At 40.0% G+C, this 8838-nt stretch overlaps 1 long non-coding RNA gene across 1 annotated transcript; it reads right to left on the bottom strand.

Annotated features, from left to right (window-relative positions):
* Positions 1-2435: 2435 nt before the first annotated feature.
* LOC106038805 (uncharacterized) lies at positions 2436-8617 on the bottom strand. The gene is made up of 3 exons (XR_001208835.3): positions 8413-8617; positions 2722-2923; positions 2436-2650 (listed from the first exon to the last, which is right to left on the bottom strand). It is a non-coding gene; the product is annotated as an uncharacterized lncRNA (long non-coding RNA).
* Positions 8618-8838: the final 221 nt, after the last annotated feature.

The following is an 8838-nucleotide window of genomic DNA, read 5'->3' as shown; positions in this document are numbered from 1 at the left end:
TCTGCTGGGGGATGGTGCAGGGGACATGGATGTGTGATGAAGCAGGGTAGGGGCACTGCTGTAAGGCTGGTGCTGATGCAGCTTTGGCTGAAGCTCCAGCTGAGGAGGATGGCAGGGACTCAGATCCTTGCTCTACCTTGAGCATCATCATTTCAATCTGGTTGAAACTAGCCAGTGGGCTCAGAAGTTGTGAGACAGAAACACGAGGGATGGAGGAGAGAATGGATCACTGGAAAATATTGAAAACAATGAATCAAAGTCCTTAGATTATTTTATTCCTACCTTACCCATAGCAGTTTTTCACAGTAATCAAGGAACCGAAATACTGCCAACAATCAATTACTTATAGGCCATGGGATAGTTGTCAGGCAACCCTGAACAAGGCAGAGAGAAGGCAGATACTGTGCATAATTACCTGCAGTAACTAGAATGCCCACACAACCCCAGTACCCACAGAGAACTCAAATCTGTGAGCAACCTACCAGTGAGACATGGATGTGAAATGCACAAGTTGGCAAAGAATTTCCTCACACGAAGAGACAAGATATTGTGCATTGTGATGATTTGTTTAGAAATCTTCTTCCCTTACTGACAAACCCTTACATCTTACATGGTGAGAAGTAACTCAGAGAAAATACCCAGCTTGGAGGCTGGAGCTATGAACTTACCTGCCAACCACTTTCTTTCAATGTTTGCACAGTAGTGTAGAGAGGATTTTGCCCAGGGAATACAGGACTCATTTTCTTGCCCATATGAGGAAAGAATTAGAAACTTCAGGATGTTTTGTTTTGTTTTGTTTTGTTTTTTTGTCTGCACTGACAAAAATACCAGATTTTGTTAAAAGGCTATGAAACCTGAGACTCCCATGAAACACAACCCTGAGCAAACAACTGGAAGCGATGCAAAACAGGCCCATGGTTATCTAGGCTCCTAATGTCTGCGGCTATGTTAGCATTTGGGTTTGGAAGAGCACTGAGGTTTCACAGCAAATCCCCCAGACATCTCCACTTACCGTGTGTTGGTTCAGACCCCAGGATGGTCTTGGTGTGCACTAACTGGATTCCCTCCCTTATCACATTTACGGCTACTCAGAGCCACCTGACGCCAGCGGAGCTTGGATCCGGCTGCCCCCTTTTCAGACTTACCGGCAGGATCTTTTTTCTTTCTGGAGCAGTGCGGTCCTATAGCACAGCTGGGATCAGTTCCAAGGCTGTGCACTAGAGGGCAATTACACTGATCCATGCGCGCTGGCTCATTATAATAATATCCTTGCAGTAGTGCAGAATACGTCGATGCAGATTTCCTCAATTACCTGCAGGATTCTGATGACTACAAATCATTCACTGCAGGCTAGCAAATGGCACTTTTTAGCTGTCTCCATTGTATAAGATAGCTTTGCATTTTGAAAATTACCTGAATATCTTATTTTTATCCACCTAGGAGATGAGTCTCCTTAAATAATCCTATTTTCCACTGATATCCATTTAGATATTATTTCTTTACTCATCTTTTTTAACTTCAGTTTAAGAATGCAGCACCAGTGATTATATGTCTCTATAGTCAGGTATTGGAAAACAATTCAGAGTTCAAATTGCTCTTTCGTTACATTAGATTTTATTTAAGGTTGTGTTTCTTTTGGAGGGAAATATTCTCAGTTTTGCACCAAGTAAAAATACATGTCCTGTAAAAGTCTGATTTAAAACTCTCGAGCTCAGTGTATTTACTTTCTTAGTTCAATAAAAATGAGGTAAACCACTTTTCTTGTTCCAAGATACCAATTAACTTTTATTCTCTACAAAAACAAGTTTTGTCTTTTTGTATAAGACAGTGACTTTCTACTACTTAGAAGGAGTTTGTGTCACCTGTTTTCCAGTGACATTGTGTCTCACTCTTCCCTAGGACTTATTAGCTCTGGTAGCTTGTGTGCAGGAGTGATGGGAGTATTTTTAATTGTCACAAGGAGAAACTTATGTGAAGAATCTTACAAGAAGAGAGAAGCAAAAGGGGGTGACAAATCTTGGTGAGACCTTTGCAAAAAACTGTCTGAGAACAATTTTTCATGTGAATTACTGGAGATCTGGAAGGTAAATGATAACTTCTGGAGGTGAATGATGAGACGATTGTTAATGGCAGAAAAAGAGCAGTAATGCAGTCTTCCGAGATTTGGCCAAGCAGAAGTCACATGAACTTTCAATGAGATAATGAGGGATGAAGATAGACTAGAAGGATCTTGGATGAAATAAGAGGGTAGGAAGAAATTTGGGGGCAGTTATTATTTAAATAAAACATAGTAGTTTCTGAAACAACCAAGATCTGTTATAGAATCATCGGATCCATTATTCTCTCTTTAAAAAAAAAAAAAAAAAAATAGGAAGACTTAAAACTGCAGGTCACCACACATAAACATTGTGGGAATTAGATCTAGAGCACAGAAATAACAGCTTCTGGACAAAGTCCTCACTTAAAATACCCATTTTCACCTGAAGATATGAACTAGACCTTCCATTATTCAAGGCCCTGAGGACTTGATGAACTCTTCTTATCAGCAGCTGGCCAAGCTTGGAGACCCACACCATGGCCCCAAGGACCACAGCATGACCCTTGGTACTTGAGCAGATTCTTTCTGTGGTGCACTGCTGACTTGACACTGCTGAAGGAAGTGACAGAACGATAGGACTGTGTTCTTCTCTTGCTTCCCAGTTCCCCACAGCCCGAGCTCACCTCTGCAAGCCCAACAAGACTCCTCCTGGCAGCTTATTCCTCTGGGTGTCAGAGGAACCACTCTTGTTGCTGGCACCAGACTACCTGTCACAGCAGTTTAAAGAAGAACGTGCAGCTTGCATATTCTTGTCCACGGAGAAGCAGCACCTGTGTCCTTTGATGATATTCTGTCAGCCAGGCATTATTCTTCTTCCCGCTTCGACTTAAAAGAAATGAAAAACATAGAGACTGTTTCAAATTCCCAGCCTGACATTTCTACTGTTGCATTTCTACCTCTTCTCAGATTCAGGCATGGATTGCTTGCAGCATTCCTTGTGCTATTTAAGAATATTGGTTTATCTTTCACCTAGAAAGCTTATTCAATGAACCTGTAGAGCATTTGTTCTGGACACAGTAACCCAAAACTTTGAAAACTGAGATAGGCTGCTTATTTGCAAATGCAGTTGTTCGTTCATCTTTAGCATTCTTTTTCTTGTGCATTTAGTGACATGAACCACTTTTCTGCTAGCCCTTGATAACAGAGACCTTTCGGCTGTTTACAAGAACAAGTTCCTTAAGTAAGAACAGCTTAGGTTTTACATCAGCCAGACTGTCTAGATCAGGCTGTAAGAGGCATAAAACTTTATTTATGGGTATATTTAGTTAGTAGATAGATGCTTAATGGAAAGAAAAGTGAGGAGCATTGGACGTCGAATAGAAGATGGGTGAGCAGGCCAGGAAAGGTAGAAGATGCAAGAGGGGGAGAAAAAAAAAAAAAACAACGAAAAAAAAAACTCTGAAAATTCAATGAGGGACTCAAACAGCTATCAACGGATGGAAGGGGACTCTTTGAATATCTCAAAGACTGATACCTCTGCAAATACTTCTGCCAGCTGCAGTTTGGTGAGTTGTCTTCGCTGTTTGTTCATGGAAAAGGAGTGGGGCAGAGGACAGTGCAAAAGAAAAAAAAATTGTCTCTAGGTCATCATACTGTCAGTAGGAGATGGGTATGGAGGGGGCAGAGCAGGGAGAAGAAAGGTGTTTGCAGCACTCTGTGTAGGTCTGAGTGCAGACCATTCCCTTGTTGAAAGTGCACTAGATCATAAAAATAGCCCCAAGCACCCCATGGTGAAGAGTAGTACTTTAGGTCATTCCTGAAGTTTACTGGAGTAAGACTAATTATGGATTGGAAATTCAAACATCAGAAGTCCAAAACAATGCAACTCAGATCAGAATATGGCTACTATGTGGAAAGGAGAAAAATAAAAAGCAGTGAGGACTTATTCAACTGAAAAAATCAATATACTGTGTAAATATTTCAACTTGGTTCCGCTAATATACTAAACAATCTTCTATTTCTGACTTAAATACAAGTTTCTTCTTGCATTCAGATTTTTTTGACTATTACCGTGATTTTTAAATACCAGGAGAAAATAAGTAAAAAAGAAATGAGGTGATTGAACCCCACAAGCAACCAGAGCAATTTAAATGTTATACTATGCTAAGAACTACAGTCCTTCCTTTAAAAAAAAAAAAAAGAAAAAAAAAAAAGATAGCAATCATTTACAAGGGGAAAATAGTGATATAGTTTTAATAGAAACAGTATTATATGTGAAAACATGGCCACACAACATTTCCATTAACTGGAACAGAATGCCATATGGAGTTTTGTTCTTATATTCATTAAGGCCTTTATTTAACCTAGCACATACATATACTGCAAATAATAATGTATACAACTTGGCACTAATTTATTCCTCTGTCTCTTGTATTCATTACACTATTTTTTCCTCACTGATATCAAAACCTACGGTGAAACCTATCAGGGAAAGAATTTTTGTGCAGATACTTTAGTAAAACGTTCTTATTAGTAATACCCTAACTTGTTACTAATACTTCTGATAAACATAAAGAAAGGTTATTTTTTACAGACTTTTTTACTTTTATACATTTACACGGGGAGAACTTAGTGCTCAGTAAAATCAGACAAGATCAAGTACCATGTTTCGAACATCTTGCATTTACAACATATTGAAGAGAAAGCGAATATTTCCACTACATTGAAGTAATGGGAAGACCAGGTCAGGGTTTTACCCAAAATGTTTTTCCAAAGAAGGTGAAAACTAGCAGTAAAAATGTTCCCTGCTTTCAACCATAAAGACAGAAGGATCAAAGAAAAGAGGATAAGGTTAAAAATAACATCTGTACGGCCCACAAACTAAATTATTATTTTACTTTAGGTTTCAGTTAGGATAACAAAGAGGAAGCTGGGAACAAAAGCAGCTTGGCTAATGGGAAAAGTATATAGAAATGGTTAGAATAGATTTTTCCATCTTAGGTGTAAGAAGAATTCAAAGAACTCAATGTGCTCCAGGAAGGTACACTAGATAACCTTCATCCCAGACTACTGAAAGGACTGACACAAGAAATTGTGAGCCCTATAGAAAGGAGTAAAAATAAAAATCTATCAACTCAGGCTGATATTATCTGACTGAAAAGAGCAAACATAGCACCTGTATTTAAAACAGCAAAAAATGTCCTGGACTAATACAGACCAGCAGTATCCTGACCTCAGTAGTGTATAAAGCTTCCTGGCACAATTTAAAGGAAGAAAATGCCATATTTCAATACATATAAATGATACACAGAATTTCTGTGCTATGGAGCATCCCCTTAGGTTGTGTACGTGCGTGAGCAATAAAAGGACTTGTTTATTTGAAATAAGCAGCCAGCTCAGATCCAGAAGAGAGACTTTTGGAGTAAATATCCTCTTTAGGTCCTTCAGGGGATGCTCTTTCCCCATTCCTTATTCCTGTGTCTCCCTCATGTTCTGACCCTGTCTTGCAGTATTGATGTCTACTACCCTGGCCCTTATTCTGCTGTCTTCTGTCGTGTCCTGTCCTTTCCTGTCTTGTCCTCTCTTCTCCTCTCCTCACAACTTTTTGTTTAGAAATCCATTTGATACTGTACTTTCACATATATAATCCACATGTTACTTGATGGGTTTGGGTTACCTGGGCACCTACCTTTTGAATACAATAATTTTAAAGGTTGATGGTTGTCTAATATATGGGTTCTACCCATGGGAAAAAAAAACGATTAAATATATGAAGGTTAAATAGGTTTGAAAGTGCAACACTGGGTTTTCTTTATCAAAAATAGGTTATGCTTTTTTATTAAGACTTTTCATCTGTATAAACTAGAAGTGGTATATCTAAGGTTCTACAAAAAACTTTGATGTGGCAGAGATGCTGTAACAATTCCAAATTGGAATTCTCCAAACTGGAGAAGAAGACCCCAAGGCGGGTATTCTTCTCCAGTCTGCCCATCTCCTGAACAGGCACGTTTACAATTCTCTTGCAGAGTTAAATTTCTGGAGACAGCCGTATTTTAAAGAAAATGGCCTGCCACGAAGGTATATTAGCCTGTTCAAGGTGTGTCACAAGGCACTCACAGGCAGGTGAAGAGTTTGCTGCCCCACTTCTAGCAGAAAAAAACACCCTATCCTATGACATATCTTCTTTCTGTGTCTCCCTTCATGGATGCTTCAAGGTAGTTAATTGGGAGGAGAGCCAGAAGTAGAGCAAGGAAGAACATGGTCTTCTGTGGGGAAGAAAAAAATAAATAAATAGGGGAAATAAGGTCTTTTAATGTTTAACATCAGGACAAACAGGAGAAGGCCAGGGGTGGCAATGACAGGCCTGGTATAAGAGAAGAGGAGACAGATCCAAAGGCTACAGTGTGCTAGGGCAAGGATGTTAGTGTGCAAACCACGGTAAGAGTCCCAGCCTTGTTCTAGATTAATCTATTCTCTATCCTTACTCACCAGCATAGCTATGGCTTACCTGAGCTAGTCTTCAACATAGCCCCTATTCACTTAACCTTCAATTTCCACACTTTCTGTCTTATTTTGATGGTTTCTGCTAAGCTTTACCATTATCATTCAGGTCTATTCCATCTAATCTCTCCAATACCTCATCTAATTTAACATAAATGGTACCCAGTAAACAACCTAAGCTCACTTTCTAATTTGCCTTTGTCTCTCCTCATAGCTCCAATACCCCAAACTCCCAGGCGAGTGTGGTGGGGGTTGACACTTTTATGTTGAGAGAGAAGTTCATTTCTGGTTTGGGAATGTTACTTCCAAATAGCCTGAGCTCAACTAAGCATTTGGCATTTTTGGTAGGATGGTGGGTTTTAGATGGCTGAACAAAGGAAGTGGCCAGCATCAGTACCTGAGTGAAATGCAGACATCTCAGAGGGCAAAAGGGAAGGAGTTCTGTATGTGGAAATAAATAAATAAATAAAAGCATATGGGGTTAAAAATCTTTATGCATCCATGTCTATCTGACTGTTGAACTTAGATGTGAAAATGGTGCTAAGAATCTGATGGGCAAGTGAGAGAGCAGAATTTAGTGGGAGAGTGGCAGACCAGATGTAAGCAGCCTAAAATCTCTTATAGTGCCAACATAAAGAGATGACCACTGCATATGAGGTGCTGTTTGGTTTTGCTGTAGCTTGGCTATCATTGGTTTGTTGAGTTGTTGTGCACGCCCCATCCTTGGCGCCCACCCATCTCCCCATCCTGTGTGTTGGAGACTCAGTGATAAGTGCTGATGGCTGTGCCAGGCAAGGATTTACACCTACTGTGAACATCCCCAGCTTTCTCTTTGCAATGGCCAAAGGCTCCTTTACATAACCAGTCAAGTTCAAAGTGCTTCAAGCAAGCACAAGGGTTTGCCCAAGCATTTTTTTCAGATAGTGGTTTTAATTGTGCATTTAAGCAATTAATTCCACATGATAACTAAAGCTGGCCACAGGATATACTTAGGAGCCAGCAAGGGCATGAAAGAAGGCAGGAGTGGGCATAGAGGCAATTTTTGGATTAGGCATGGAGCAGTATGGAAAAGACTGGCAGCACAACTATCGCATGCCATTGTTAGGTAAACACAAAGAAATGGCCAGGGATTTGTGCCCACTGCTGTTTCCAAATTGCTGAAACACCTCCTGGCTATCCCCAGATACCTCACAGTTTTTAAACAGCAGTTTCCCTCCTCTATTCCCCTCCCTAAAATGTATAGATTATTCTCAACAGTAGAAATCACGGATGCATTTTCCTGCAATAGCAGCGGAAATTCCCTTCCCCCTTTCCTATAAAGAAAATACCAGAACTTCTAACATACAATTGGGAGCTTATAATAGGAGGCTGTTAGCACAAAGCTAAATTTGGGGTATTTCAGAGAAGAAGTACAGTGTTATGTCTGTTGCTTGATTTGTGGCACAGGTACGGTTGCAGTTCAAGTTTGTCTTGGTCTGGAGCAAAGGTCTGTACAAAAGGCTGCGATATATTTTACAGGGGATACAAATAAACACAAGTGGTTGGTTTAAAAACAACAAGCCATCACTTCTAATCAATGTTTGACACATGTCCAGCTTTCTGGAATTAAAGGGAAAGGTGAGGTCAGTTATTCGCTGCACAATCTGGCCATATTTATTTGCATCCGTGTGTTTGAAAATCCAAGTTTACATTTTTAAAGCTAAATAAAGTTGCCTTGTGACACTCATATTGTATCTATTACATATTTCACTTCAAAACCTCATCTCTCCTAAAGCCTCTTCAGTGTGCTTGAAGTAGCAGAGCAAAAGAAAAGGAATTTTCAATTTAACGAGAGCGCTGACATTCTGTTACACAATTCGATCTCGTCTATTTACCTGCTCTTAAAAAACACAAGACACTAAACAAAAATGCTGAATGCATCCAGTCTGCAGTGCCATAGGTGTCTGAATGCATCCGTAGCTTCCCTCTCACTCATCAGTGTAATTGTTGTCATGTTATTCCATTTTTTGATTAGTCTGGGCCGCCGAGCTCCAAGCTTTTTCTGGCCAAACGTTCTTCTGCTGGTTGTCATGGTGACTGCATTGTTAGCGGGGAGAAAGGCTCTGTTGTCTGCCATTGTTCTGTTGTGCTTTAGGTAATGCACGAGGCATCACAAGTGAAGTGGATGGACCTTTTTTGCTCGGCAGCATTGCCGAGTATTGAAAATCTCCCATAAAAAAGGAGCAAATAGGCCCTGACCAAAGAAATAACCAAGTTCCTTTTTAAAAGAAAGTGCGCGTTGTTGTAAAGAGGTAAAACAG

Source organism: Anser cygnoides, chromosome 5 (assembly GCF_040182565.1).
Source record: "Anser cygnoides isolate HZ-2024a breed goose chromosome 5, Taihu_goose_T2T_genome, whole genome shotgun sequence".
NCBI lineage: Eukaryota > Metazoa > Chordata > Aves > Anseriformes > Anatidae > Anser > Anser cygnoides.
This window is presented reverse-complemented; position numbering and strand designations above follow the sequence as displayed.